The 9,477-nt window shown below is 44.8% G+C and overlaps 1 protein-coding gene across 1 annotated transcript in view; it reads right to left on the bottom strand.

Moving 5' to 3' along the window:
* The window catches only part of LOC114637557 (zinc finger protein 175-like), an 11,675-nt gene extending 8,757 nt beyond the window's left edge, over positions 1-2,918 (bottom strand). Inside the window, 1 exon segment of the mRNA XM_028785774.1 lies at positions 2,819-2,918. The gene's annotated coding sequence lies outside the window, so the exon portion shown is untranslated.
* Positions 2,919-9,477: the final 6,559 nt, after the last annotated feature.

The following is a 9,477-nucleotide window of genomic DNA, read 5'->3' on the forward strand; positions in this document are numbered from 1 at the left end:
CCCTGAGCACTCACATCCCTGAGCACTCACATCACTGAGCACTCACACCACTGAGCACTCACACCACTGAGCACTCACATCCCTGAGCACTCACATCCCTGAGCACTCACACCACTGAGCACTCACACCACTGAGCACTCACATCACTGAGCACTCACATCCCTGAGCACTCACATCACTGAGCACTCACACCACTGAGCACTCACACCACTGAGCACTCACATCCCTGAGCACTCACACCACTGAGCACTCACATCCCTGAGCACTCACACCACTGAGCACTCACATCCCTGAGTACTCACATCCCTGAGCACTCACACCACTGAGCACTCACATCCCTGAGCACTCACATCCCTGAGCACTCACACCACTGAGCACTCACACCAATGAGCACTCACATCCCTGAGCCACATCCCTGAGCACTCACATCCCTGAGCACTCACACCGCTGAGCACTCACACCGCTGAGCACTCACATCCCTGAGCACTCACACCACTGAGCACTCACACCACTGAGCACTCACATCCCTGAGCACTCACATCCCTGAGCACTCACACCACTGAGCACTCACATCCCTGAGCACTCACATCCCTGAGCACTCACACCATTGAGCACTCACATCCCTGAGCACTCACATCCCTGAGCACTCACAACCCTGAGCACTCACATCCCTGAGCACTCACACCACTGAGCACTCACACCACTGAGCACTCACACCACTGAGCACTCACACCACTGAGCACTCACACCACTGAGCACTCACATCAGTGGCTCACAACCACCTACAATGAAGCTGCAGGAGCATCTGAAGCCTTGGGCCGCCACATGCACAGCACTCATGGGCACATTCCCCAAACAGGCACACATCGCATGGTTAAGAGTTGAAGAACAAAAATTGACTAGAAACCAGCAAGGGTCAACTCAGTTTTACTTAATTTTCACTAAATACTTTCAACAGTATGTCATTAGCATTTGCATACCTGGTTTGCAAAGGGGCAAACAAGGCTGCGTGTTGTTCCATAATCGGACTCAAGGCCACTAAGAGCAAGGGGGTAAAGTCTCTCCTCCACCTCATGGAAAACAACACACATTCCTATTATCTTGAGGCAGAGTAGAAAGACAATTATGGCGACATAGGAGAGAAAGCTTGGGAGAGGAAAAGGGACCTTTATTCCTAGGGTCCCAGCTTCTCTGTGTGGCAAAAGATGGGCAGCTGCAGATGCTACTGAAGCCCAAACGGCCTGAGGGCCGCATGTGTTCTCAAAAGGCATCAAGTTTTGGTTACTTAGGGCCACACTATACATTCCTAAAGACAACTTGATTCAGCTTAGCTCCAGCTACAGACAGATATAGACCACCACTAGTGTCTGCTACCCATCCCCCACCCCAGCATGCACACCCCAAAACAACCCCTTAAATATTCAGAGGAGAAATGACTAACAGACAAGTGTGCCTAACAGCAACCTGCAAACATGACAAAGTCACACATCTACTAGCTTTAAAATAAACAGGGAATAAAATGTAGAGGTGAAACCACAGGGTTTTTGTTGTTTTTTTGTTTTGTTTTTGTTTTTGTTTTTTTTTTTTTTTGAGGAAACAGGAAAATGAAAGCGGAAGGATAAGAGCCCATAAACCAGTGTCCCCTGATTACTTAGCCAATGAAGCAAAAATAAATAAATAAATAAATAAATAATAATAAAAATAAAAATTTCTGGGAACTTCAAGTTACACCACCCACTCCCGTAAACTAACACTCAGGAAGCAGAAGCAGGAGGATCCCTGCCAAGTTTGAGGCCAACCTGGTCTAATTTAATTAAGTAAACCTCTTCGGCCTAGATTCTGCTTGGGGGAAGTTCAAATTAGCCACATGGGGCAGAAGTAGTAGTGAACCGTGACACACTTAGGGCCACACTATACATTCCAGACAGTCGGGGTGACACAGATTCAGGATGGCTGGTCAAGAGTTTACGTAATGAGGCTGCCAGCCATGGCGTGGTGGCTACTCCCCTTTACCTCAGGAGGTAGTACCAGCAGGATCCTCGAGAGTGGAGGCCAGGGTGCTAGGTACTGCCGGATGAGGCTAGTTTGAACTTCTCCTCCTCTCCCTGCTTTTCACCATGACTAGCTAGTCTTTTCAATAGGGGCCATGGTCAACCTGTTGGGACTGCAGGAGAACGAGCACTTACCCTAAAACTTGTTTACAGTGCCACCCTGCTCAACTGCTGACCACAGATCCTTGCCATGGCCATAGGGGTCCCAAGGCCATCACGGACTCACCCACATATCTTCAAGGACCCCAATATTCATCACGGTAATTAGTAAATTTTAATATTTTCTTTCTCAGCACCAGCTTCCCTATGGGAAATATTAGGAAAATGGCCCAGATCCCCAGCATTTGAACAGGGGCTCTTCTCCCAGCTCTGCTGGCTCGAACCCACAGGTACGAGCAGATTGTTCCATTCCTCCTATCAATTCTGACACTGCTTTGGCTCCGACAGATCAAGGACGCTGCAGCCCTAGTGTAATTCAAAACCGTGAATAAATTCACTTTTTCACCTCTCTCATGCCAGTGTCGGATCCAGACTCCCGCCAGTCACGGACTACGTACACACTCCCCGTCATGCAAGCAGCACGGTCGCCCTCACAGACTCACTAGCCCCAGGCTCACAGTAGCGGGCTCCATCGCCACCCTCTGCCAACTCCCACAAGACGCCTACCCCAGCCGAATCGCGGCATCCCCCTGCAGCTGCCTCAGTCATCACTCAACACAAACCAGCGCTCAGCAGCACAGCATCCTTCCTGCGCCGCGGCCGCTCACCTCTCACTGAACTTCTGAAGAGCTCTGCACACGCCACGCCGGGTAGACGCTCAGGATTTTCCAGAGTTCAGAATCCAAACTCCCACGGCGTCCTGGTAACGATAACAACTAACCACGTGAAGATCTAACCGGAAATCGACGCTCTAGGCTACCTCTGGTTACATGAACTGCACCTCAGTCACCTTTCCGGCGGAAGTCGGTATTGCCCATAGCCCCTATTGCTTGCAAGCACAAAAGTTGTACTGCGCATGCCCACCACCACGTGCGAAGTTACTCTTTGCCAATAGTTATAATGGTATCCACTCTGCCACTCCACCCCTACCCCCACGCGCCACATCCCAACCCCATATTGTCATGGCTAATTCCATATTTCAATTATGCGGACGTCATCATACTTCACTTCCTTTCATCCATGGGCCATGTGAAATGTCACAGACTTAAAGCCTAAAGCCCCTTGGGTAGATATGCATTTAAGAGACAGACATGTTGCATATTCCTAAAAATTTTCTCTGTATTTTCACACAGACTTAAGGCTGTTTTCTTCTAGTTTTCTAACACTTGAAAGCTAGGAAGGGTTAGTGGGAAGTGGGAAGTGAAGCCATATGGAACTTTAAAGGTCTGAAATGTGCCTTCTTTGTATACCATCTGTAATACCAAAAATTAACCTGTAAACCCCACCTACCCAGGGACCGGTAACTTCCTGGGATGCTGGGAATTGTAGTTCTTGGAAAATATCAACTGCCTCATGGCAAAGTTTGTTTTTATATACTCTTGCGGCACATGGCTGGAGGCCATTCTCACCTGGGAAATTTCAGGGAATGGTTCTGACCTAAGTCCATCTTTTGGTCACTATTTAATATTTAATAAAGCGTGCTTTAAATTTGACCCAAAAAGCGGGGATTGGTTTTTCTCTGGCGAATCTCAGGATTAAGCACATCCTGGGAACATATCATGGTTCCCTGAGGAAAAGCGTTTATTCTCACTTATAGGTAGAATACAAAAAACGAAACAAGACAGAAATAAACAAACAGCAACAACAAAACTCAGTGCATAAAAGAAACAGTGTTGAATGGGCTGGTGAGGAAAAAAAAAAAATGAGGAGAGGCCAAACAGTGAAAATACCCAGAACAATAGAATGAATATTGTTATTCCTAACGGAAAGTATGAGAAGAAACTGAGATATGGTGAAAGTATGTCCAGGGCTAACCCACGCTAGCCCTGGCTGGCCTGAACTATTTACATACCACGTGTTGGGATCCTAGGCATGTGCCACCATGCCCAACTCTACATATGCTCTTGTTCTTCCCTCTGAAAACAGACTACAAGACTGTGACCAGAGCTTTAGGGCCAAAGGGCAGCTCCTGTCGTCCTATAAGAATAGGTGTGGTTATTAGACCTTGGTCTGTCCAAGCCTAGGCAGTGTCAGGATTGATAGAAGGGATGGGACTGTGAGGTCTGTGTATGCTCGAGTAGCTGCGGGTCCAGCCACCCCTCCTAGTCATTTGTTTACAATTTGTCTTTAATCGCACATGGATGGGAGTAGGGTGAAGAGTATTTGTCCCCTAGTGCTCAGAGAGTATCCTGGCTGGGGAAGGGGTTAACTGAAGATAGAACTCTATTCAATAACAAAGAACTGACCATCCATGCTGGGTGAACACTCAAGTGTGACTGCTTTAGGGCTCACTGCTCCTGTGGTGAGTCAAAATATAAAGAGTGTAGCCCCTTGTTCATACTCTCTAACTAAGCCCAAGGAACTCACTGGTTGCCCAGGTTGAGCACTGGTGGAACTGTACTTTGCTTTGTTGTTGGGACCCTAAAAGGATGGGTTAGAATTGTTTACACTTCCCCAGCAAAGGAGTCCTGGCAATACTTATGCATACTGGACATTCTACCATACTCCTCAGCAAAGTTGACAATTATATGCCCCGCTTAATTCATATCAAGTGATCGCTAAGTAAAACGATATTTTCGTGTCTGATGTTACCAGAGGGGTTGGAGGAGGCAAGGCTGTCAGGAAAGAGGTTGGGCACCTCCTGAAAACAACATCCAGCTTCACAAAGATAGCATGGCATTGAGCAGTCTTTCACTGTGTCCTCACCTCTGTGGTGTCTTCCAAAGCCAATCAGACCAGGCTGGCTGCAGGAAGAAGAAGTCCAATGGGGCCATGGACAAAATTAAGAGATTTGAAATGAAAGGAGTGGTTCTGGTTCCATTTCTTAGTATAAAATTGCTTATATAATCATTTCTCTACCAAAATCGTCACCTCTGAGTCACAGCCACTTTTGGGTTTGTGTGTGTGTGTGTGTGCGTGTGTGTGTGTGTGTGTATGTATGTAGAAGGTGAGAGAAGGACTCCCCTTGCTGGGCCAGTTCTCCTGCCCAAGAATGCCTCATTGGGATGTATAATCCAATCTAATCATATTAAACTGTGAGTATCAGTGAGAAAGCCCTACCAAACCTCCCCATTACCTCAGCCTACAACCCTATGCTACAGGTGTGTTTTCTCTACCTCCAACTCCACCTCAGGATCTAGGGATGTGACAACATCCACAGGAGATCTAGGAGAACCCGGAAGGACAAGGCCAAGGACATGGTGCAGGTGAGGGAGAATATTCTTATTATCTATTGCTACATTACCATAAATTTCACTGAACCCTAATGTTTGGAGATACTACTGCCTTTTAAATTTTATGTGGACCAGGATTTAGGAAGGGCTTGGAGAGTGGCTGTAGCCTTGGCTTTTCATACATCTAATGAGGTGCAGCTGGGCATCAGTCACAAGAATAACAACCTGGGAACTGGCTCAATCTTTAAAAATATTTTTAAAATTTTTGAAATACAAACTTAATTACATAATTTTCTCCACTCCATTTCTCCCTCCAACCACCCTTGTTCCCTGTCTCTGTCTCTGTCTCTCTTTCTCTCTCTCTCTCAGATTAAGAGCCTCTAATTCTCTAATTGCTGTTGTGAATCTGTATGTGTTCCTAGATATATAAATAAAATCTACTCATTCCATATAATATTACTTGTATGAATATGATTTAAAAACTGACAATTTAATTTTGGATAACCAATTTGGGACTTTTTCGGGAAAGGCTGTTTCTCCTACCCTCAGTTCTTCATCTATAGTTGAGATTCTCCTGAAGTGGAAACTTCTAGTTTTCTGGAAAGTCAGTTCTGTCAACTGATGTTTTGCTGGGGCACATGGGTGAAAGGATGTCTTCCTAAAGCAAACACTGAAAGACTTTTTGTGAAGCTGACAAAAATATAACAAACACTCCATCACTCCTGTGATGGATTTATATATATATAACCTCACAGACAGCGGGAGATGAGCACTGAGCTTTGGTTTGGTTTGCTCTGCCTCATTATTCTTTGCTAAAGACAGCATGTTCACCTTACATTGCGTTGTTGAGCTCATCTTGTGGTAACACTACCGTTGAGAGAAAGTCACCCAAGAACTGCTTGTGAGGTTCCTGGAGCTTCCCACTTCTGCAGCCTCACCTCAGCCCAGTTGGTGAGCCTGGAGGTTTCTTCAACTACAGCTGCCTGGTGTCTGCCTGCTGAAAGGACTGGAGTGTAGCTGGTAGTTTGTGCCTGGTGTCTGCCTGCCTAGAGGACTGTCTGCAGCTGCTGACTCGTATTTGGTGTTTGCTATGGGACTGAACATAGAAGATCAAACTTGCGCCCAAAGAACTATTGCTGAACAGGTCCACCTCCCTCATATCCTAATAACTTATCTCTCTCACTACCTCTGCTAGGTGGAGGGCTAGAGGAGAGGTTGAACATCTATTAAAAGTAGGTTGCAAAAAATTATGCATACATATTGGTGCTGATCTTGCCTTTAGGGGTCTGATCATCTTTTTGCATTCAGCGTTAGCTTTTTTGAAAGCCAAAGATTCAATCAGTGCTTTCCTAGCTTCTGGGTCTGATACTCTTCTATTTACAGCTGGAGTCAATCTTTGTAAAAAGTCAGTAAATATTTCTTTCGGACCTTGCGTAGTCTGAGTAAATGATTCAAGTCCTTTTCCTGTGTCTTCAAACTCTTCCTAAGCACTTAAAGCTGCTGTAAGACATAATGCTAAGGTGGCCTCGTCAGACGCCACTTGCGTCACTACCTCAGCCTATAGACCTTCACTTAGCAACTGATCTTGGCAAATATTGATACCTCTGGGCCTATTTTCCTGTTCAATCTCCTTAACTTCTTCTTTCCATGGTGATCACCATAGTAACTGAGGACCAGTTTCAAATGTTACTTCTGTCATAGCTTTCTAGTCTTAGGGGATTATTCTATTTTCAGTCACCCGATAATTTAATATCTGCTTCACAAATGGTGAATGCATATCACATGAGGTAACACTTTCCTTAAAGTATTGTAAATCTAGCACGTCTACAAGATGACATCCAATTTCTTCATATCTGTGGGGTGTATAGTAACCAGATAAGCAAAGGTTGGTTTTCTAACAACCTTTGGCTAACTTTCCTTCATTTCATTATATGGTAGCACAGTAGGCTCTGACCTTATTTAATTACTCTATCTCTAGCTGAGTATCTTTCACATTTTTATTTATAAGCTTTTCTAATTTTTTTCTTCTATGGATTGTATCTGCTCTTCATATTTCTCTTTTTCTAATATCTCTAAAGCCTCTTTCTTTGAGAAGGCACAGAAAGCCATCATGACTATTAAGACTAAAATAAGAAATACCAACATGATCACAATCAAAACTGGTATTGTGCCAATTTCAGTAAAGTCATCTATCTTCATCTTTTGTCTCTATTTTTAGACCATCTAAGATAGCATTATTAAGGGTCCAAATGCTCTGTTTTATTTTTAAAAATTTTTCACCCTTACTGCCTACTTACACAACAGTAGGCTGATGTGCTTTACTCTGGACCGTAGCCTGTGCTGGCATCATATTGTTGGGCCTGTGCTTGCTGCCTTTGACATCTGTGCATGCTGTGCCGAGCCTCCTGCCAGATTAGTGCCGGCACGCTTCAGCCTCTCTCTTCACTGTCTCAGCTGTGGACAGAGGTGCAGCTTTACCACAAGGTACAGTTGACTCTGTGTGCAGGTGCCTGGCTTTCTGGTCTGGCTCCTGTGTCTGGAACTTTTAGCCTAATGCCTAAATCTAAGTTTGGATTACATGCCTAGCATGTTGAAAGCCAAATGTAAAAGTGGGGGAGGGGGGCTTTTCTATGTTTGCCCTTGCTCAGGGTAATGACAAGACTTTTTATTTATTAAAAGCTTCAGGCGCTATAGCTGAGCAGACTCTGAGCTATTTTAACTCTACAATGCTGCCCTGATCCACTTCCCAGCCTGCTTCCCATCCATGTGGCCCAATACCTACCATCTTAGTCTGGCTCTAACACCTTCTTCTTCATTCATGTCCCAAAGGCAACTCCTTGGTCTCCAGCTGAGACCCTCTCCCTGTCTCTGAGCACAGAAGTCCTGCTTTATTCTGTCTTGCCCAGCTATATGATATTCAGCTCTTTATTAACCAACCAGAAGGTAATAGGGAACGATATTTTATAAAATATTGAGTCAGAAGTTGCTTCATAATAATGGCAATACCAAAGTCCAGACTCCAACCAGATATCTGGGCACAAAAATAAGCATCTGCATACACAGTGCACAAAACATCCCCCAACAGCTGGTCCTATGGCATCTATTTTGTGTCCCCCTAAGATGTGATGGTGGAAGGATTTGCCTTCAGCAGCACAGGAAACATAAATGCAGCCTGAAGTGCAGTTACTACTGCTACTTTTACTCCTAGACAATTACTGCTAAACTACACAAGAGAAGTCCTGCCAGGTCTATCTGAAGTAGGATTTTGAGATGAGGACAGTTGAACCCAGTGATGATTTTAGGATCACAGGAGAGAGATGACCAGCATGATGTGAACCTTGAAGGAAGTATTGGTGCACCCATGCCACCACAAAACTAAGTATCTCTACAAAATAAAGATAAATAAATAAAATTCAATTGAAATATAACTGAGCTTCTAGAGCTGAGCTTCACAGCAAATATAATGGGAGCCAGAAAGTAATCTCAAAGCTTCTAGCAGCCAGTTTTACAGGAGTCAGATGGAATGAATGTAACAGTATATTTAGAGCTGCATATCCACATTGGTATTTCAAAGGCCATTGATGGTGCTGGAGAGATGGTCAGTGGATAAGAGTGCTGGATGCTCTTTCAGAGGACCCAGGTTCTATTCCCAACACCAACATGGCAGCTCACAGCTGTCTTTAACTCCAGTTCCAGAGAATCTGATGCCCTCTTCTGGCACCCATGGGCACCAGATACACACATGGTAAGCGGATATAAAGGCAGTCAAACCACCCACACACATAAAAATGAATATTTTTTTTCTAAAAATCCATTGACTAATTATGAATTGGGAGAGAAAATAAAAAAGATGGGAGACTCAAGAATCTAGTCGAGAGCATGAAAGAGAATGCTGTGTGGCTGTTATCTTGGAACTGAAACATTGCCTCTTGAAGGAAGTGAGAGATTCAAGAGGCTACTCCCTGAGGTTGCATAAGCCTGTAAGAAGCAATTCTTTAGTGATACAGCTTTCAATAGTTGTCAACAATGCTGAGAGTAGAAGGTGTAGTGTGTGTGTGTGTGTGTGTGTGTGTGTGTGTGTGTGTGTGTGTGTG

Source organism: Grammomys surdaster, unplaced genomic scaffold (assembly GCF_004785775.1).
Source record: "Grammomys surdaster isolate TR1022 unplaced genomic scaffold, NIH_TR_1.0 125349, whole genome shotgun sequence".
Lineage (NCBI taxonomy): Eukaryota > Metazoa > Chordata > Mammalia > Rodentia > Muridae > Grammomys > Grammomys surdaster.